The 23,142-nt window shown below is 38.6% G+C and overlaps 1 protein-coding gene across 16 annotated transcripts in view; it reads right to left on the bottom strand.

Annotated features, from left to right (window-relative positions):
- The window catches only part of CELF2 (CUGBP Elav-like family member 2), a 555,355-nt gene that overhangs the window by 156,140 nt on the left and 376,073 nt on the right, over positions 1–23,142 (bottom strand). The window lies entirely within an intron of this gene.

The raw sequence follows: 23,142 nt of genomic DNA on the forward strand, positions 1-23,142 counted from the left end.
ATGCGGAAGTATCAATAAGTGCAATCAGGGAGGTCTTTACAAAGATTTTTTAAATGACTGGGATCTTTATCCTGTCACATCTGGCCCTAGTACAATTTAATTTGATTTTAAACTGTACTGTTTGATGAAATGTCCTGTTCTTTAGTTCAGTGAAGTCAAGACACAATAAATGGATTTTTAATGGACGAAAGTTCAATTTTTCTGGCAGCGAAGGCACATAAGGAAAAGAGACACAATGTACAAATGATGCACTCTGTGCTGACTTTCGACCTCAACCATTTCATGACAGGTATAAAAATGAAATACTGGGGGGAGGAGGAGAGAGAAGGAAAGGGAAAGATCCTTGAATGGCAGCAATGCTAATGGCCAAGCAGCACACAAATCAAGTAGAAATAAAGGTTGGTTTTGATGCTACGACAACAGTGCAGCCTAAAGCAAGCTAAAAATATTCTTCTTATTCTTTTCTTATTCCTCTTTTTACATATTAACTACTATTATGTTGAGCGTTGGGCTGTCTATTGTAAGGTATGTTGCTTAGCAAAGTCAAGTCAGACGTTTTAGGGGGATAAATATAGTGCAATGATTTATCTCCGTATCATGTGACGGAATCCTTAGTAGAATAGATGCAAATAATGTTTTTCTTCAGTGTATTTGTTCAGCAGGAAATTAGTTCACCATTAAAGCCACAGTTCAAAGCAGTGTTTCCTCAGTCCTGATCGAGAAATGAATCAGGAAATAAAAATAACTCCAATGGTGCCCATATTTATCAGGACTTGACCAAGTCACATTAATTAAATAAGGATTATTTAATTGAAAATATGATGCACTGTATCTAAAGCTCTGGCAGACCATTACAAATTATATGGAAACTCCAAAAATACTTTAGAATCAATTAAACAATATTAAAATTGAATACAAATTAAAGACCAAAGCATCCATTCCTGTATATTTACCTCTGCTAGTTCAATAATATCCAACTTAAAATCTCTAGTCATCTGCCTGATACAGATTATATCTTTTAACATAAAATAGCAATAGATTGCAACTGCTTACATCTGCTTAGTGGCTGTGAGCTAGAAAATGGCATTTTCAGTCTTTTCCCAGAGAGGAGGAAAGCATCGGCACTTAAATATATGCCCACAAACGTTTAGATTTGAAGTACTCTCACTGGATCTGCCAACAGAAGCTTTCACACAGCCTTATTGCAGAGCAAAATTTATCTCCCAGTTTCACCTAGCAGGAGGGACAGTGCTGTTTCTGTCTTTGAATAGCATTTGCAGGTTAATTAATTAATTTCCCATTGCTCTGGCCTGTTGCTTTTCCTGATTTTCAGCCCTGGTGAGGCCGTACCTCAGCACTGAGTTCAGTTCTGGGACACTCACTACAAGAAAGACACTGAGGCTGTGAAGAGAAGGGCAACAAAGCTGTGAACAGTCTGGAGCACAAGTCCTGCAGGGAGCAGTTGAGGAAACTGGGACTGTTTAATCTGAAGAAGAGACTCAGGGAGGACCTTATTGCTCTCTGTAGCTGCCTGAAAGGAGGCTGTGGTGAGGTGGGGGTTGTCCTCTCCTCCAGCATAACTAGTGATAGGACAAGAGGGAATGGCCTCTAGTTGTGCCAGTGGAAGTTCAGGTTGGATATTAGGAAAAATTATGTTCCAAAAGAGTGGTGAGGCACGGGAATGAGCCTTGAGGGAAGTGGTTGAGTCCCTGTCCCTGGAGGTGTTCAACAAATGCATAGATATGATATTATGGCATGTGGTTTAGTGGAGAAATACTGGCGGTAGGTGGACGGTTGGACTAGACAGTTTTTTCCAACCTTGGTAATTCTATGATTTTACGTTCCTTTTGATTTCATCTGCTGTGGGTGGCACTTCTGAAGCGTTTTTAGATTCACTGGTTTGTTCAGCAGCTCCGCAGGCAATTAGTGCCAATTCTGCCCCTCAAACAATGCTAATTTGTTCTCAGCAAACAAGACATAGGGTGTATATATACTGCCTCTGGAAAGACAACCTGAGAGCCTGCTTTGGGTCTTGCACTGGTTAGGTCATGTTGACATCCCTTTCCCATGGATGCTGATGGCTTGTGAGGCACATTTTTACCTTTTTTTCATTAGCTTATCAAAAAGTTTTGGGGTTTTCAAGAAAAAGAGACAAATTTAGCCTTAAACTTTTACTTCCCTACTAAAAACTCCTTCAAATACCTATTGCACTCAGTTGCAATATACCAACAGATATAATGTTCCCTTTCCAGATGCAGTCATTAGCATCTTACATTAAATAGTTTATAATGGAGCCATGTTGTTCAAATGTTAACTGAAAATTATCATTCTTAATTATCTCTTACCTTTATAAATTTTTCAGGTCACCTCTCTTCTACTATGAGACGCAATCCGGGTGCCTTGGATTTGTTTATAATGAAAATGGTTCAGAAGAGTTATGCCTAAGCTCAGTCAATATTTTTATGAGGCTTGTTGCCTCCCCTTAGAGAAATTACTGAAGCTCTTCTAATGTTTACAACTAACTTCTTCACAGAAACAGTAATGCCTTTTCGCCTGCAGTCTCAGCCAACGGCAACCTTTAAATTGCTGAGGGAAAGACATTTTGAGGTTCGAGAAACATTCTGCAGAAGGCACAAATCACAGCCATCTTTCAAATGTCTCAGTGCATCCCAACCACACAGAGCTCAGTCCTGTATTACTACAAAAATATTATTTCAGGGGCTTGCTCTGAACCTCAGTCTAAAAATAAGTATTGATCTTGTACTGTGCACCTGAGAGTTCACACATAGGGATGCTATGACTGTCTGGAGGAATGGTGACTTTCTCAGAGATGCTCTTGCAGTGCTTCAGGCAGAAAGAGAGGGCTGCACAAAATTAAATAAAAAGAATCATTAGCCTAAATTATGCAGCAGGTCCTAAGGCAGTTGAAGCCAGTACCATGCCAGACCAGTGGTATTTCATGTAAGTAACAAGTCTGAATGGATCCAAATAAACCACACTTTTCAGCAAATGCTAGACTAGTCATGAGACAACAGAACCTTCAAGTGAGATGTTATACTAACGAGAGAGGGAACCTCTGATTTTTGCTTAACTCCAGCAGTATTGAGAGTTCTGGTCTCGAGCAAACTTATCATCATGGGCTAAAAGCAGACAGAGGAAACTCAAGATTATCAGAAGAGAACACAGTTTCTCAGAGGAACAGTCGTTGGTGTCATCCTTAATGAAAGGATCACCTGAAAGAAACACCATGCACATTTTTGGTTTTAGAATAAGACTGTAGTGGATGGAGTCTCACTTCACTACTACTTGTGTCATTTCAGTTGAAAGATGCTATCTATGTTACTTAATTTTGAAAGCGAAAAAGTGTAACATTATGCACTAAATATTTAATCACCTTTAAAAATAAATGCATGAAAGAAAACCTGCACATCACTTTGGACTTCAATGAGAAACAACTCTTTAAGAGCTATAAACATCTTTTGTAAAGCTATTATGTTTTGCTGTATTTCTCATACGTATCAGCTCTGAGAGAGGTGTGGGACTTGCATATCCAGGAAAAAGTAAAAGGAAAAATGTACATGGATTCCACAATTGGATTCAGAACTTTCCTTTCATGTGGGGAAGCATTTCTCTTAATATTAGCAAAAATATCAAATTCTACAGAAATTCAGCCAATGAGTACTTTCCCTCCAAGTAAAAAAGGAAAAAGAATAAAAGAAAATATTGATGAATATAAAATGCATTTTTCTCCTAGTTTAAGGCTGCAAGCGTTCAAATCTTTAACATCTGCATTTCCCCAAAGAAATCATTTTCTCTAGAATGTCAGATTTTTGTTACATGCTGTGCTATCTTAAACATTCAAAGCACACTGGATATATTCCACCAGTGGATTCTCCATGTGGTCAGATGTAGTTCAGAGTTGCTCTCTCCCAGTTCTAAATTAAGACGTTTAACCCAACAGTGTTGACACAGTTAACTGCTTAAAGAATAACCTGCAATCCCAACCCACCTGCAATCCCAACCCATCCAGTCTTCAGAGTGAACAGGGAACAAGCTAAACTCGCATACTGTCATGGATTGGACAGTGATAAAAAATAATCTTAGGATTTCAGTCCATGTTCATTCTAAACCTTGCTAGACATAGATGTCCAAGGAAGGAAATCAAATAGAGAGATCTCCTCCTAAGCTGAACCTCAATGACTATCCTAAATGAAATCTCTATCTAAATTTTGCCCAGTTGTCTTACTCCTGGCTCTGATAATCCTCAAAGCTAGCTGAGTCAGTCTTCCCCACACTCACATATTACAGCTCAGATAGTAGACTTTTGAAAACAAGCAGACAGCTTTCCATGCATGAAAAATATTAAATGTTTTAGCTCTGGAGATGATGGATAGAGCTTCTTAGAGATACTGAAAACTGGTTTTGGAGTTACGATTAGGAGGATGATGGAAAAGCACGTGCAAATGGGAACCTTGATCAAGAGATACAAACCAAACCCATGAAACCTGGGATGCCACAAATGCCAGAATTCCTCTTTGTTTGCAATGCAAGAGAGGACCGAGTAGTTCAGATTCAACAGCTGATACATTAGACTGCATGCAAAACCACATGTTCTGAAAGCCAACCGTCTACAGGTAAGTGCCTTTTGGAATTACAGCACTGAAGACTGTGATTGATCACATATTCTCCCATCACAATGTCTGCCAACAAATTACTGAGATAAGAAAGTTGGAAAAAAGCTATGGAGGAATTGCTTTCTGGAGTCATCTTGAATTAATAAATAGCAGGTACCTTTCTGACAGCTGTTTTAGAGTGGTGTACAGCTGGATGAAAAGTAGCTCCATGGTTCAATTTATTTACCATTCGTTTCTTTCTGTTTCCTTCTCTTTTTAAACTCTAACACACAATTTCAGACTACTGTGAAAGCGTCCTTAATTTGCCTCTGTATTGTGTAAAGCAGATGTCCTGCCTTCACAAACTGATTAGTAAGTGGTTTATATTATTCCAGTGGTTGTCATCATTACTGCAGAAATGTTGAGCAAGGCTGCTGCAGGCTGCTTTTGAAAATGTCTAAAATGACAGACTGCTTCAGAAGCAATACAGGTGTGCAAAATACACTTTCTGAAGAAAACAGACTGAATAATATTCTGTGAAATAGCACAATATGTATTTCAGGCGGAGGGATAACTTCAGGATGACGGTAGACTGAAAATAAAAATAACACATACTGGAACCATGAGACTAAGAAGACGACCTGGGTCTTTTTCCATGCCCTGGTACTATACGAGAAGTCTGGTCTTCAGCAAGTCCTTTTGTGGGGTAGAATCTCAGATGTGTTATCCTAAGAGAGGGAGGATCTTGTCAAGAGACACATGGGCAGCTTCTTATGTGTTCGTACACCTGGCAACTGACCTTCATTGAGCTCTCTGAATACTGCTGTGATAGAAATTAATGCTAACTGTAGCTTTAAAAGATTAGATATGTTAAATCTAACATTCTAGATGTTCTGGCAGTCATAAAAGAAGGAAAAGATGTGGGCATTTAGTTGATTCTGAAGTCATACATCGCCTCTGGATCATCCCATGCCTTATGGGATACAAGAAGTTCCTCCTTGTCAACAGCCAACAAGTCTTCAACAAAATCAAAGTGCAGTGGAAGTGAAACACAAATACTAATTCGGTGCAAGAACTCTGAATTACTACTGCAATCATTGGAAAAAACACTATTATGCAGTTTCTGCTTCTGCAGAAAGTAACATAAAAGCTCTAGCTATCTTAAATCTGGTCAAAAGTTGTGCACAACGCTTTTTTGTTTGTTTAACTTCAGATGAACGGTTCTCAAAGCCTCTCCGTTTCTGTCAGCATTAAAATTTCATGACTACAACAAAGAGTGAACTTGTGTAAGATTCACAGCGTAATTTTGGTTGGAAGGGACATCTTGAGGTCACCTGGTCAAGCCACTCTCAAAGCAGGGCCAACTAGACCAGGTTGTTTAGGGTTGTGCTGATTTTTCAGTCTCTCCAAGAATGGAGACCACACGGTCCCTCAGTGTGTGCTACACTGTTTGACCACCACCACCACAGTGAAAATCTTTATATCTAATCAATACATTTCCTTCTTTACAACTTCCTTACAGCTTGTGCTCACTGTGTACCCTTGCAATAGCACTCCTCAAGACCTGGTTACCCTTCTTTGCTGCAGGGCCTCCCATGCAATGTGCTGTCCAGCAAGACCCCTCCCCCCCATCCCATTTCTGCAAAGTGAATGACATCGAAGTCCCATGAAAAGACATACACGCACATGAGGTTGGACCCACTGCTATCACTGTTAAAATCAAAGCAAACCTAGAGGACTAGTGGCTAAATAGGGCTATAGATAAATAATTTTTAAAAAGCACATCATTTTTGCAAAAAACACCCTATCCTCACCCAGAACAAACACAACAGAATTACTTTGTCTTCAGCATCAATTTGACTCAGAAATACATAAAATCTTTTTTTTTTTTTTCCTCATCCAGTTGAGGACAAAGCATCAGAGCAAATTATTCTTTTTTAAGACAAAGCAGAAGACATTCTCCATCTCTTACACAAAAGTGAATCAAAGGCCCAGATTCTGACAAACTCCATCTTTGCAGATTTTCAAAGGACAAACACAGATCCAAGCTCAGCTTTTACAATGACTCACTCAAACCCAGCCAACTGTTAGCAGAATTTTCATCTTAAAGCCTTTCAAAAGTATCTTAAAATAAAGGCAAAGTTTTTTTGTTATCTTTTTCTTAAATAATTCAATAGACTTTTTATCTTGGAATTCTAAGGAAGCTTCACAATTTTTGTGCCACTACAGGTAAATTTCTTCCACCTTGTAATGATAAACAAATTTTCCAGTTACAGACAAATCTGAGAGCAACTCTAGTTGATAACTCCAATTTCTGATTGAAAGGGAAATGGTCGAAATGGGCCAAAGCAAGCCAAATGAGCAACCTACTGCCTGAGAAGCAATATAAAACATCAAAAGAAATGCTGTTTACTTCACGTTACAAAATTTTAGTCCTCAGTGAGAGGACAAATCTACGAATGAACCCAGTAAGCATAAATACATACTTTGAAATATTCTTTTCTCAATGGAAATTTTTTGTTGTTTTGTACTTTGATGCCCATTACAAAATTAGATTCAGGAACCATTTCTGCTTTTCACTTCTGTTGCCAGCAGCTAACCTGAGCTAAGTCACAGGATCGAAAATAACAGAAAGCTGCCCCTTACGCTTCTTCTATTCTAATTTGTTTCAAGATCAGCTTCTCTGCAGATACACATATGCACATATGTGTGTGTGTGCTATAAAATATACACAAAAACCATTTTCACAAAGAACATTCACCTTCTTGGCAGCCCAAATTCTTATTCTTTTCATTCAGGACTAGCAGTAACTGGCTTTTTTCTAGACATCTTTCAATCTTCAAACATCATACCTTTAATAAAAAACCTTGAAATTTAAAGTCTACTATAAAAAAGAATTCAACATTTTCATTACCCTTTTGTTCCAAAAAGCACAAGCACTGAGACTAGACATTTCAGTGTAGCCATTAAAGCAGAATGCCTTTTGAGGCAGAATTCTATGAATGCACTCTGGCTTATAAAAAATGTATTAGATGATAGCTCTGAAAAAGGCTCTGAGGCGTAACATGGTCTATCATGTTGTGCATGCATGAGTTAGCTTTTACAAGATCAGAACCAGAAGCAAAGATGAATGCTATTCATTGTAAGCCCAAAGCTTTGGAAGTTCAGTATCACAGTGCTTGGGGGTCAGAACTAGAGCTAGTCAAAAAAAAGTACATTCTTGAGAGAATCGTCCATTTTTTAAAGTGTTTGCCGCAAATGCCCACCCTCAGTTCTGGATGGAGTGGATCTGGGGCTGCAGCAGAACAGCCATGTGCTGCTGGCTTCCCAACCTCACTCACCTTCTTTTGGATTTGTTACAAGAAGGTCAGCGCTGATCTTGTTAGAGGGTTTTAAAAAGTCAAATATCACTTAATGAAAAAAGCAATGATTTTACAATGGGTGTAAAGAGGAACAATTCTGGCAAGGACTCATCCACTTACTGTCAAAGAAAATTACATACAATTTACTATTTTGACATTCTGGAGTGCGTTCAACGCATTATTAGGATTTGGAGGTCTTAAAGAGAAGCAATTCGAATGAATATTAAACTAAATGGACTTTCTTTGATGAAATAACGATAAATAATAACACAGACAACTTTGTTTGTTTGCAAAATAGCTTATTCATAGACTGTTGCCCATATTATTTTGGAAATATCCCAAAGCTCAGGACAAGCATGTTTCAATGTTAGCACCCCTCAGCTAAGAGTTGTTATTATTACTCAATCTATCAGATCCGTTATGTGAAAGCACACCTGGGCAATGCGGTGCTGAATCCTGAGAAAATGCAGATTTCAGAAATAATCTAGTGTCTTCTTGCTGTCCTCAAGCAATACAACAGAGCAGCTGACGAGAACCACTGGATCAGCTTCCCCAGCACAGTGCTCGCTTTGGACATCTCTGTGTTTCGCCTTCTGAACGAGTTGCTCTTCTTTGCCACCAACCCAAAGTGTCAGCTGTGATTTCGGCTGATCCCATTACTCAGAGCCGCTCAGAATGTTCAGCACATGAAGAAATTCCATATCCTTCTCCTCTCTAAAAATACCTCGGGCTGTTGCTGGAGCCGCTCAGTGGTGACGAATAGCTGAAGGCACAAGCAGGTCTCTAAATTTGCTTCGTATCTGACAGCACTTCAGCAGATATGGGTAATGGATCCCACTTACTCCAAACTACTGTATACTGCAAGGCACTTTCCCACCATGTGAACATATAAGCTCAGTATGGGCTTCTTAATGATCGTGATTTTTTTCTTCTCCATTAAGTCAAGCTGATTACACATTAAAAAGCTGTTAGTAAATTTTGAAACGTGTTACTAATTCCAGTAAAAAAAGGCATGTTTGGTCTTCAAATGCACCTCCAAGCCCCTATCAGAGAAGGTCTCAATTGACTTCTAGGGATTTGCCTCAAGTGCTGAAAGTGTGCACATCTTATAAATGCACACAGCTAATTATCTTCAATGACTTCGGCTGATTCACGCACTTAATACGGATCTGTCATTTCTGGGTATAAAGCATTACAGAATTTTATTTCCTGAAGGTCATTTGATGACTTTATGCAATTTTTCGTGAGTGTGTGTATTTTTAATATAGTCCCATTTCTGAATCTAGGAAAAGAGCGTTCAGTGAGACAAAGGGTATTTACTGCATATCTGGGGATCTCCAGACAGGCAATTATATCATAATTGTTTTTAAATTCTAAAATGGGAGGTGGAGTGGGGAGGTAAGAGATAATTAAGTCACATGAACAGGACCCAAATTGCATTTGCTCTCAGTTTTGTTGCGCATAACATCAGTTTAATTGAATCATCTGTAATTCTTCTCACTTCTTTTTCCAGCCTGCAGGAATAGACACAAGACGTTATGAATGAGAGGCTGGTTGGTGAATTTCTTGAGAACGGAGATTCCAAATATCCATAGGATCTGCCAGAAAAACAGCGGAGGAGATTATACATACACGTTTGTGTGAGCACCCGAATCTGCCAGGGAGGGTGGAGAAAAGGGAAGGCCTCTGGCAAATTGATGTCTGTCAGCTAGTGAACCTTGATTTCACTATTAATATGTCATGGTTCACCGCACAGAAGCTTTCAGCGAGCATCAGCTGTTCCGCACACACGCGGGTGCACACACACACATGGGCTGACTTCAGTCAAAGCAGCCCGTCATCTTCAATGAATTACCAAAACAATGGAATGGGCAGAGCCTGTCCTAACTCAATTAGCAAAGCATTTCTTTTGGTAATAATTGATTTGAGCAACATTTCTTTCTGTGTTTTTAAAAAGAGAATATCTTCGCAATTTAACTGGCTTTGACAAATGGCTGACGTGAAATCAGATGATGTTTGTGCAGTTAGCAGAGAAATTATGGGAGAAAGATAAGGAAATAACAGCAGCCCCTAATCCGTATTCCTCTGAGAGCACACTGAAGGATTCCAGCATATCTGGGAGCTTCCCTGGCTGAAACACCATCCCTAAAAGAACTGCAGCACTCACTCTTTCCCCTACATTTTGTTCTCTCTTCTTTTTCCTTTGGTGCTCACTTTCCTGAAACATTTGCACATATCCATACCAAATGGCCTTCATTAGCTCAGTACTGGTGCCTCATGAGCTTGATTTGTTCATCTTGGTGTTACCCTTAGAGAAGAGTAAGTATAATTCTCCCTTTACAGATGAAGTGACCTGACCAAGGTAATAACGTAGGTCTGTGGCAGAGGAAAGGAATTAATCCGGGTCTGCTGAGTCACTTAATAGACCTGTAACCACTCTGACCCTATATCTTTCTATTACAGCTAATCTAAAGTGCATGTGTTTGGCTTTGGATTGTGGCATTCTCCATTCCCCAGACAGAAAGCAGAATCCCACTGAAATCCTTAAAATAGAAAATGCAGTTCCTTCCTTTCCCTTGAAGAACACTAAAGATTCAGGGAATATTTTTATTTCCACATCTAAAATATTCTTACTGATAATTTTCAAGTTATTGGACTGTTTTCTATTTTGTTATAAAACTATGTGGCCACATTTTGGTCTCCTTTACACCTGGATGAATTTTTCATTACCCCACAGGTTTGAGAAAATTTGACCCACATTCAGCACCACGCACAGGAGAAGAGCTGTGCCAGCCTCAGTGCCACAGGTAGATTAACATTGCTTCGGGCACCCCTAGAAAACAGTGCAGAGCCAAAACCCTCACCACAGATAGCTTCTGGACAAGGGCTTGTTGTAAGTGACACCTTTAATGATCAGACTATTTATAGGCTTCAGACGCAAGACAAATGATAGATTCCTTGCCAGCTGCTTATACTTAGCTTTGCTTAGCATATGAAAAGGGAGGATAAGGTCTAAGCATATTTTCACCTTTAGCCTCTGCTATCAGTTACTGAGCTAGGAGTACCCACTGAGCAGGCTGATGGTGAGCAGGAGGATGTGCAAAGCCCAGAAGCCTGCCAGGCATGCTGACAGCAGCATCAACAAACCGCATTTGGAAAACAGAGATCCTGGAATGGCTTTTCTGTGGTGATAAGCACTGCTAGCCCAGGCTAAATCCAGAGCATCAGCTCCCAATTAGCCATCTGAAAGATGTAGTTGGGTTATCAGAAGTGTTCACCACAAACAATCCCAACAAGATCAATCGAATCTGCAATGCTAGGTTGCTTATTTAGATGCCTAAATGCAAACTATCAAATGGCAGGCTCTTTTGAAGTCAAGCCCTTTGAGTCTCATTCTCTAACCCTTAGAAAAATGATGTGACATTTCTGTAGTTGTAACAAGGGAGCTCGAGGTGCAAAGAGTAAACTCATGAATGCTTCTGCACTCTAAACACCTTGAAGGCTGATTTGCACAAATAATAAAATCTATTAAGCCTTGGTGTAAAACTGCTGCTGTTCTCTTAAGTTCATGTGCAGAAAATATTTCTCAGCTGGAGAAATACTAGCAAATATCCAGTTGTTTCATTAGACATGTCGGAAGCCAGCAAAATCTCCAAAGACTACATTACTGCAAATACACTTGAACCAACCCATGGCATTGGGAAAACTGGTGTTTGCAAGGAAAAACCAGTGCAGTGAGTGTTAGTTAGAGAACAGCTGCAAAATAGGGCATTAAGTCAGTTCCAATGCAGTCAAAATGAACAAAGGCTTTTTGCTACACTCTAATACACACACAGAATATGACTTGCTGTATTAGTCTTTTGAAATCACAATCCTTCTAATATGAGGCAACGCTGCTCAGTAAGAAACACAGACAAGTGCCAATATCAAACACATACACTTCTATATCTTTAAACTACAGCAAATAATTCATCATTTTTACTTAGCTTAATGATTTTGACATTGCCTAGGAGAATGGAAATGATGGGTTCCGAACCAAGCATATCACCCCAGATCCACTTGGAATGGGAGACATGAAATACATGAGTATATCTCTATATATGTTCATTCATACATTACATGTATATGTATATACATTTACACCGGGACCAGGTTCTAAATAACAGCAATACAATCATCCTTTAAAATGACAGTCATAAGAATTTATCAGGGGGATCAAAAGAAAAAAAAAAGTCATTAGAACTGCCTACAGTGATAACACATATATATGTATATATGTGTACACAAATGCAAACAACCCCCAAACCCTACAAAAGTTGAACAGAATTATTTATGGTGCAACATTTAAGAAAGAATTGAAGTCTAAATGGACTTGGTACGACAACAGTGAACAGTCACACTGAGCCACAGAATGCCAAAATAAAGTGAAACAGCAAAAGAATTCAGCTTGCAACACGCTATGTTAATATTTGCTTTTGGCTTTTTTTTCAGCAGGCTGATGAAAAAGCTGATACAGATCATTACTGCTTTTAAATTGTCATCATGTTAATGTCACTAGTCGTGTAGGAGCTTGTTTGATCATATCACTGCAAACCATTACCAAGATGCTTCACCTTCATTCATTTTGGATGCCTGGCTCCATTCACCCATGGCCACCTTTGTTCTTTTTGTAAATCATGACAAAGATGGATTGAAGGAGAATGAAACAAAGTCTATAGAAGCACCTGCTACATAAAAGCCTGGAAAAGTGTCAAACAGATACGACGAAAAGGGCCCATACTGAAAAATGATGCACAAATCAAAGCCATATAAACACCCCCTTGCTCCCCTTTTCTGTCTGAAAATGAAGTACTCCCTGAAAAGCATTTTCATCTGTAGTAATAGGGTTTCCTGTGACTTACAGGCTTTACAGACTTCTGCAAACTCTCAAAATCTCACCCAAGAAAAGGACCAAGTCAGAGGGTGATCACTGGCTGGAGTATCTGGAGGTGGCATTCTGGCAAGAACAGAACAAGCCTGGCCATGCTCAGGGATAAAAGAGCACAGTTCCCAGCAGGGAGAGTGGTTCATCTCTTCAGCAGCTGACACTGCTGCTGCATGCAGGGAACTACAACTATCTGGGAGAACAAGAGCATGCCTGGATGCCACAGTGATGAGACACGAATGTCACAGAATTATAGACTATCCCAAGTTGGAAGGGACCCGCAAAGACCATCGAGTCCAACTCCTGGCTCCACACTGGAGCACCCAAAAGTCGAACTCCATATCTGAGAGCGCTGTCCAAATCCTTCTTGAATATACATTCTAATAAAACCATCTCTTTCTGGATATAAAACTCAATGTTTTAGAAATCCTTGGTCTAAAGAGACAACCAGCAGATCCTGATTGACTTGGGCTCAAATTAGTGAGGCATCAGCTCAGTACTGAACTCACTATGAGTCTATTGGCTGCCATCAACAGATGCATTTCACAGGTGTTTGGTTTTGCTCACCCATATCTAAGCAATTTCACAATTTAAAATCAAAGCTGATTGACTGAAACAAAAAGTCTGAAAAGGTCTCATTTTTCAAGCCCATTGCAGAAAAATATGTTGCATTTTATGAAGCAACTGGTAATATGCATAAATGATTTCCTCATTTCAGGAAGAGGTGAAGTTTCAAAGTGGTAAGAATTGCTTTTGATGGTCTAGAAGACATCCCTTGTAACCCCCATACTCAATCATATCTGCAAAAGCCTTAATGAGTAAAGAATCACAGTTCTGAGTTTTAACCTGTTTTTCATCATGCCCAAGTAGTGCTTGTGGTGCTATTGGTGGCAATGTGATGAGGAGATGGTTGGACTAGAAGATCTTATAGGTCGTTTCCAACCCTGTGATTCTATGATTCTGTGATTCTATGATTCTAAGTAGGGAATGCAAAAGGAGTATCAGCTGGTTTCACCCAATGTCTAGGGATGCTTCATCTCTGCAATGTGGTTCATTGCACTTCATCCTCATGCTCATTTACCATTTTCAAGCTCACAGGTTAGTTACCTTCATCAATGCTAGCAGCACCTATATTCACTCAAACGTCATTATAATCCACTCTGAGAATCTCACCTGCATCTTAACTGTGGTACCTCATTCTACTTAAATAAAATGATATATTTTTATAAATACAATTGCTATGCTTTTCAGCACTTTCAGCATCTCTAGAACTGATATAGTCTACATAACCATGGAATTCCAAAGCAGGAGGAATAACTTCAAAGATCCCATCAGACGAACATTCAACCATTACTCAAAAACCAGGCAGTCTCTGCTCAGTGGGTAGAAGCTGTCATCTCAAAATTCAACACCAGTGATGACTACCTGGTATTCAGCACAAAATTTTATGGGGCGTAGAAGACAAACTCTGAAGGAAAGACATAGAAACAACACCAAATTTCTGTGTTCAAATCATTGTTTCTTTCTAACTGGCTGTGGAGAAGTGAAACTGGCAGTTAGCAGCAGCATAACCACTGTTTCATTATTAGTATGTAGGTGATTTGCCAGTATTCTTTACTTCTGCTGTAAAATTTTGCATGCAAATTGCTCTTGTGATGTTTATTCTACTGACTAGGACTGTTCTAGAAAGTTTGGGTTTGTTTGTTTGTTTGTTTGGTTGGTTTTTTTTTGGCTTGAAGAGAGCAAATGAATTTGAATGAGAGATCAAAGGCTAACACCAATAAATAATTTTTACATGCATAGATAAAGTCACCACTCCCAGCCCAGTCTACCTTGGAGCAGGGCACACCATACTCACACCACACTCAGGAAACCTCTTGTTTAGGCCCTACTTTGCTTCCTTGCCTTTTGGAGCTTAAATTTGTCAAGATAAAATACAGAAACTTGTATTGATTCTGCTAAATAAAATAATAGGGGATCTTGTAGCTATGGCCAACTACAGAAGAAGTAAACCAGAAATTACAGTTCTGTGGATGACGGTGTGAGAAAGAGAGAAAAATGGTTTAATTTGGATGGAGCTACTTTCCTCTAGTTAGTTTGCTCCATCGCCATTTTGAAGCAGCCAACTACTAACTCACAGCATGCAAAAGCTCCTGGTTGCAGTGGAGCAAAAGCTTCACCCTTGTTCTGGTTTAAGTGTCTGTAGCAAAGCTGAAAACCACCATATTTGGCATGAAAGCTCCCAATTGTCTCAATCTTTCAAAGGCCAAGTTGCTGATTTGACAGAACAGAAGCAAAGATTTTGTTAACACATGATATTCTACTGGACCTGGCAGAAAAAGGTAAAAGAAAATGAAGTGGGATACAAGTCTCTGATACAAGAGAGACTTCTGATACAAGTCTCTCAGCAACATGTTTTGTTGTAATATCGCTATTATTTTGAAAAGCTATGAATTTAACTTGTCCATCTTCACCAAATTGACAGAAGCAATAAAGGCATTTCTCTTAAAGATTTATTCTTTAACCAGTTTACTTGATACCGTATGTACACTCAGGAACAATATTCCCACTCCTGACAGTCAAAGAGTGAGTGTGCTATATTATCATTTACTGTACACTATTGCTCAGTAAAAGAACTGGAAATCTTGAGATTTAGAGCCAGTGCAGATTATATAGCATGCTGTTTCCAGACTGATTGGCAAAAGGTTATAATGGATTATAGTAATATAAAAGATGCAATCAAATAAATGCAGGCAGATGCTTGAATTAACCCCTTATTTACCTTAAGATTTTGCCATCATTCGTAAGACGCTGACCACAACATTATCTGAACATAAACATAGCATCAGTATACTTTGTTGGCAGTGACAGGCAAGATCAATATTGGAGACCAAATGCCAACAGTAAAAGGGTATGTCAGTCAGTATTTCACTGACTAACTGCCCTTATCTGAAGCTCTCATGCTTCACTGGGTGAAAATACAGCCATTGATCTTAGTGTCACAACTCAAATTCTTCATATATCAACTAGTTTTTTTTCTCCTTTTCAGCTGAATTTCTGGGCCACTATTTATTTTTATGATCAATACTTCTATCACTCTCACATGAACTACACTTTTATTATATTAACCTTTAAGTACAATTTTTAACATATCTGTTTGGTGTAATGTCACATTTTTTAACTCAACATCTCTTTTACAACAGTGTCAATGCTACACCTGAAGTTCAGGCTTCTAAAGCATTCCTGGCAAAACAATTCTGACTCGAGGTACCCAAGGCAGCATGCCTGAGCAATTCTCCTGGGCTGTGCTGTTGTTCTCCCAACAACTGTTTACTTTTCCAGAAATTTAACAGTTGAGCTATAATAATTTTTTTTCTTAAGAAAAGAAAAAAGGTTTTTGTGAGCAAGTGATCAGTCTGCTTTATCTTAAAGAATGTGTTACGATTTAGCATTGCAAAATCCATCCGTGCAAACAGTCCTTTTTTATCCTGTTCGTGATTGAAAGGGATTGGCTGTTCTTCTAAAGCAAAACCAAGTGGTTATAGTTTAATGTATACTGCAAGTGTAGATCATGTTCTTGACTTGTTTTATGGTCTTGCCTGATGCACTCGAGCTCTCTGCATTTCTCTTTCCCTGTTTGCAAAGTGGAGCTATGAAGAACAACATACTTTGTTGGTCTTCTGGACCGACAAATGAATGAAACCATATTCTGGAAACTGCATGTGTCATTGTCATCTATATTAAGAGCTTGGTGAGACTAATCACTAAAGAAACGGAAGTTAAATGTTTTGAGATCTTTAAATAAAAGGCATTAGATGGACAATTAAAAAAGCATAAAGACATTGTAAAATGTTAATATCCTAGGGAATAAGTTTTAAATTAAGAATTTGGGGAAAAATATTAAAAAAACAATAAAACTCTCTCCTTCTCTGTTAGAATAATTTACAACTGTCTCACCAGGCTAATTTATTTGGCTTGTGAAAATCCCAGAAAACTATTAGTCATGTTATTAATGTCCATTTTGGAACTAATAGAAACGAGGTAATTCCTTGATTGTTTGATTAGCAGAGAGAGAATTCTGTAGCTATGTGACTTTTACTGATCCAGAGCAATTTTCAATTTTCCTTTAAGTACTATCAGAAACCAAAATCAGTGAGAGACACTAAGTAATGCAGTCAAAGACTTTTCCATTTTATTTTTTTAATTATTATTATTTAAAGTTTCAGCGTATTACATTAGGACTGTAATTTTAACACAAAAGCTGATGGTTCCCAAAGGAAATTTTTCTGCCCCAAAGTGTTTCATCAGTTATTGTGTTGCTCTGTCGTTATCCAAATTGTCAAAGCAATTTCATTATAAATCCCACATAAAGTAGCACTAAGGGGTAATGGCAAAGTGGCTTTGGTCCCTGTAGGACTATCTCAAGAAAATAATTTCAGGCAAAGAGGAAACAATGCTTTGTTCTTGTTCTGTAGGAGGGAGGTTTGTCTTTCTTGGTTATGGCTCCAAGAGAGAAAAAAACCACACAAATGGGACTGTTTAATGCTGAGAAAACAACATGTTATACACAAGCTAGTTTGCTTAGGTATCCCATAACAAGAGTTTAATGATAACAGGATTGACTAGAACTATGTAAGGTAATGAGGCTTAATTTCTGAGCTACAGAGAGCTCTTCAAAGGAAGAATGCAGTGGGAGGACAGGAGGGTAAAGGAGCCTGTGCCCACGTGCCTGCATGCACTGACAGGTACGAGAGAGGGATCTGCTTGTACATAAATTACTGCTCTATTACAGTCAAACTGTTTCTTTGGCTGTCAAAAAATAGAGTATGTAGCACCAGTATATAGACTTCAGATAGCTATCTGTCAGGTCCGCATCTTCCGAATGATGATAAAAATGTGTAGGTTAGGGGACAGCCTGCATAGGAGACCGAAGTCACAAAAATATTTTGTTCTGAATGAATTCTGCCAAATTAAAATCCTTGTACAAATGTCAAGAGGACAAACATATGGACATGACTTATATTTAGAATAAGGGAGAAGGCGAAGGGAGCAGGAAAAGAAGAACAAACAAATGAAAAGGAAAGAAGTATTCCACAGATCAAGAAATACTCATAACTACAGTATGCAGCAGAAAATTAAATCCTTAGAGAGAAGCAATTCAGGAGAAACTTGAAACATTTAGAATACACAAAGGCAATACACAATCATATTTTAGCTGATGGAACACATCAGTAAAGTGGTTGGTGGCTGGAGAATCCTACTTCTATTTCTGGCTCTTAGGAGGGGAAAATTACTTCATTTCCCTGTGCCACAACAGAATAACGTGAAAAATGACTACAAAACCACATTAGGGAACTTTTGAGGTTTAGTTAATATTTAATGAAGGGCTTCAGATTCTTGTGTGAACAGCATCACAACAGCAACTAGTATTATTAAAATTAATTGAAGAACAATTTTATGTAGTTGAACTATGAACATCATGCAACTACAGTTACTATAATTTATTAAAAATGTACCTATTGCTAAGTTTACAAGTTACTCAAGTGCGCACATTTGAAATGTAAAGTTCTATTAAAATGCACTAATTCAATTTGTCAGATTTTAGGTCATTATTACCAGTTATATGCAGCTTCTAAAAATTCATTTTCTGGCAATGTTCCATGCTGCAGAAAGCCTCAAGACAAAATGAAATTCAAAGTGATTGGATCAATGAACACTACATTCCTAAATGTGTTCTGCATTTCTGAAATCTCTGTGCACTACCAGATCTGTCCATGTCCTGAATCCACAGCCCACAGTGCAGTGATAACATTTAAACCTATGATTGGGAATAGCAATGATTTGAGACGTTGTGTACATCATCAGTGATCAGTATGTCAATATACAGGGCCAAAATTACATACACTGTAACATTTATTTCTGTGTAAATGAATTACCTATAAATATTAGATTTTTTTTTCTCCTTTTATATAAGAAAAGAGACCTAAAATGGAGAGTAGAACAAAAAAAGTCTCATCTAGGAAGCTCTAAATTTTTCTCTTCTGTTCTGCCATCACTGGATGAAGAAGAGGAAACACGAAGATACTGATCATAATGTCCCTCTGAGTCCCTTGTTCTCGCCAAGACAGAATCACCGCAATTGAAAGAGGCTTACAAAAGCTCTCACGGTATTAAGGAAAGCATGGCTGAAGTCCTGAAGAGGCTGAGGGTGTAGGGCTGCTGGAAAATTTCTCATCTTCCACCCAAGGAAGACAGGTCTTTCATTACAGCATGGAGGAAAAAAGAGAGCAAGGCACTTCTTTGGCCCATTTCTTTTGTTCCACATGCCGCCACACGTGCAGGCCAACCTTCACGCAGCCTCCCTTTCCTTTCAAGGTAAATTTCCTGTTTGCAGAGAGTGAGGATGAGCATGAAACTACCTCATAGATACAGATCTTTTTCTAGATGGGGATGCCAGAACTGCATTTTTTTTCACAAAGACTTTCCCTTATTGTGCTAGAGACCTTGGTACTTGGTACGGCCATCTGCCAAAAAGAGGAATACAAAATAAATTTGCACATTGTAGCCATTATAGATTCCTGACTGGTAATAGAGGATTACCACAGTTTTCTATGTGGCTACAGATAATTATATCATATCACCATGTCCTGTCCAGTCGTTCTCACTGCAAGCCCCAGCTGTCCGATTCCCATCATTCATAGAAACTAGAGAGCAGCAGCATGATGACCACAGTTCAAACACAGGCTTCACTAAGAGATCTAGGAAAATATGCTTTCAATCTAACCAAGTAACATACGGCAGGTTACTAACCGAGAAGGGACTGCAGCAGACCAGGGAGACAAAGGAAAGACAGATTACAAAATATCAATCAGACTAACATGACTGTCGTTATTGACGGGATTAACTCTCTCAGCCCAACAGCAGCAGCAAAAGGGGAAGTCGATATTTACTGTCAACTCCCCATCTGTAGCTGTCATATGAAACTGTCGTTTTGCCAATCTTTTTTTTTTTTTTTTTTCCCAGGGAAAAATATTTTGAAGAAGTGAGAAACTGTACTTCAAAAAGAAAAATCAGTTCTGATGGTGGGGAGGAGAAGCCCCTGCCACATGTCATAAGAAAAAGGACATTAAAAATCCTAGAAATTTATACTATATGACAATGAACAGTATTACACAGACACGGCTATTGTGAGTTACTTTCCTGCACAGTTAAGGTGATGGCACATGTTACCATTTCTGCTGAAGAAAAGATGCTTACATTTAGGCCTGTGAAATAAGCAGTCATCAAAGTTAGAAGGAAATGTACTCAACTTCTATGACTACACTTTCATGAGTCTGCATTTCATGCACACTAAGCCAAATGTGAGCACATGGCATTTGAGGGATTTCACTTCTCTGGTTATGGGCTTTTATGTTCATTGAAAAGAAGCCTATAATGCTAGCGACAACTTTTTGTCAAGGGGTTCACTGCATTTATTTAGTTTTCCTCTTAAAATAAAGTATAAAACCTACCCTCCTGCTTATACTGTAGAATCTGGGAGTTTGGAGAATATTATTCTGTACATCTATTTCTAAATGCAGAGCATGCAAAGGTATCAGAAATCCCTTTAATGAGTTCTTACTTGCTTTTTGAGTAACACATATGCAGGGTTTTCAATAGTATTTTAATTATTCTATTATTATTCTTATTTTCTCTTATTTTTAGTACTTGTAAATACTCGTGGTTCATTGACAGAGTCTCATTACCCCTGGAGATTGTTTGTTCATCTGTTTGTCAGATTTAATTACTGGAGCACAACCACTGACATAAGAACATTCACACAAGAGCCTAACATTTTTCTCTTCTCCTGCACCTACGGTAGTAGGTAGCTTTGTTTCCTCTCTAGAAAATTGCTCTTAATCAGCTCATCTCAACACATCTCATAACAAAGGGCTTTTGCAGACACAAGTACTATACAAGAAACATCTCTAAAAATCTGCCTTCTGGATGAAGACCTAATCAACTCATGACCTGCTTGTTGGGCAGCAGAAGGCCCATGGCTGTACTGCACTCACCGATTACAAAACGTTCTGAGCGGCTGCATCACTGAAACAACAAAAAATCCAAATCCTGTAAAATGCAAAGCGACACTAGAGAAAGGAATCACAAACATCTTGGAAAGAAAAGCAGCATCCAATGGCTCTTCGTCATTAGTCTCTGCCCTTAGTCCCCAAAGTACAAAGTTCGGTTACAGGACACGCTCTGTGCAAATCTCTACAGTTGGAAATACCATCTCTGGACGAAACACCTGCATCTACATATTCAAACAACCATGAAAGTGGAGGCTTGCTGCTTCACTATTTTTTTTTTTTTAATCCTGGGGAGAAAACCACAGGCTCACATTTCATCTAGCTGTCACACGGCTTAAGTCATTACTTGTAAAATATAAATCACAAAAATGAGAGCAAAATGTGTAAGGACTTGCATAATGCGCTTCAACCAGAGGAACGTGTTTAAGGCCCAAATTTCCACAGATGAAACTATAAATTTCAAGAACCTCGAGAAGCTATCCTCCTTCATAAGAACACAATAAAATATCACATTCTACCCCCATACATGATCTCAGCCAACACATCCCGTCAATCTTGAAGTGAACTGCTAAAGAATTAATGATATTTCATCAAGACAACGCACTTTTTAGCCAAAATTCTGTCTGTCTCTGAGGTATGAAGATCCATTTTTATCACTTGCTAACACATACTCAAGCTTAACATCAGAAAGCCAGCTACAGAATATCACATGTTGACAGGGCAAAGTGAAACTTGCTAACATGAGACACAATACTTCATCTATCCATACATATCTATATTATATACTTTATCTAACGTTTGTTGTGGAAATATGTCTCGAACTGAACAAAACCCAGCATCTCGTCCCTATTTTACAATCCCCATAAATGAGAATGGTCTCCCCGTACTGCTGCTTTAATGGCACTATTTAACAGCATTCAAGGGTGTAGAGTAGGACTCAAGAGGCAGAGAACCCTATTTGAATGTGTAATAAAGAAGCAGCTGAAGTTTTACCAGGTTTATTAAATTGTTTATGGCTATTTCAATAGTAGCTGTTAAATTAACCATGCTAAAAAAGAGAGCCAAGAATGGGTAATGCTGGTGATTATCACACTTCTAATATGAATCTAACAATAAACCTATGCTTTATTTTAAAAGCCCTGATTCTTGCAGTCATATTTATATGGACACTCTCTGCTTTCATTTTCATAGGAAATGCCTGTTGAATAAAGGCTTGGAGACATGAATTGTTAGGGTTCAGATATCAATAGGTAACTAAAAAGGACAACTATTTAAAAAAAAACCCTCAATTTCTAAGCTTCTGGAAATCTTGTGAAGGCTCATTCATGAATTTCAGAGCTGCTACACTGACATCACCACTTCAAAGCTTTCTTTTCAGCTATAAATCCAGACGACAAAAATTAATTTCCTGCATCTTCTGAGTCATTTCATTTAACAACTTAGGAAGACAAACAGACCTTCCACTGCCCGCTGCAGAGCGCAAAACTGTTCTGATAAACAAAACAATTATCAGGGCATGCGGGAGGGACGGATTCAAAGAGCTGCCTTTACTAGGGTGTTAAAAACACAATCAAGCTAATGATGGAGTGGCTGTCTGCATTACCTGCTCTCGCTGGCCATGGGCGAAGATGAGAATTCAACACAATTGTCTGCAACTCGTCCAGCCCATTGATCCCTTTGGTGACAAGTGAAGGACGTGGAGCACACACTGTGCAATGGGTGAGGTAGAGAATGAATGGGAAGGGGATGTGTGGGGGGTATTCCGGATCTACTTTCTGACACATAGGCAATACAACCATGGATGAGCAAAGGCTCATTGCAGTAGTGCACACATGACCACTCTGTAAGAGTTTTTCAGGGCTCATTTGTTTTCTTAATAATTCAACCCTCATAGTTGTGTTTCTTCCCCAACAAAACGGTATAAACTGGAAACATTTAAAAAAAATCCTCATCCACAGCTAATTACTGATGCTGAAGATTAACATTCTGTGGCATTTCAGCTTTAGTTACTTTTCTTAATTAATGTCATATTTGCAAAGATCTATAAAAACACTGTTTAGGTAAATGATGTGTGTTCATTAACTATTTAAACTCCACATCTTTTTTGTGCTTTGTTTTGTTTTAGTAAAGCCTTTGGAATGCCTCCTGCAATTCCTAGGAAGATTGTTTAAAGT

The sequence above is a fragment of the Tympanuchus pallidicinctus genome, unplaced genomic scaffold (genome assembly GCF_026119805.1).
Source record: "Tympanuchus pallidicinctus isolate F22 unplaced genomic scaffold, pur_lepc_1.0 scaffold19, whole genome shotgun sequence".
In the NCBI taxonomy this organism is placed as follows: domain Eukaryota; kingdom Metazoa; phylum Chordata; class Aves; order Galliformes; family Phasianidae; genus Tympanuchus; species Tympanuchus pallidicinctus.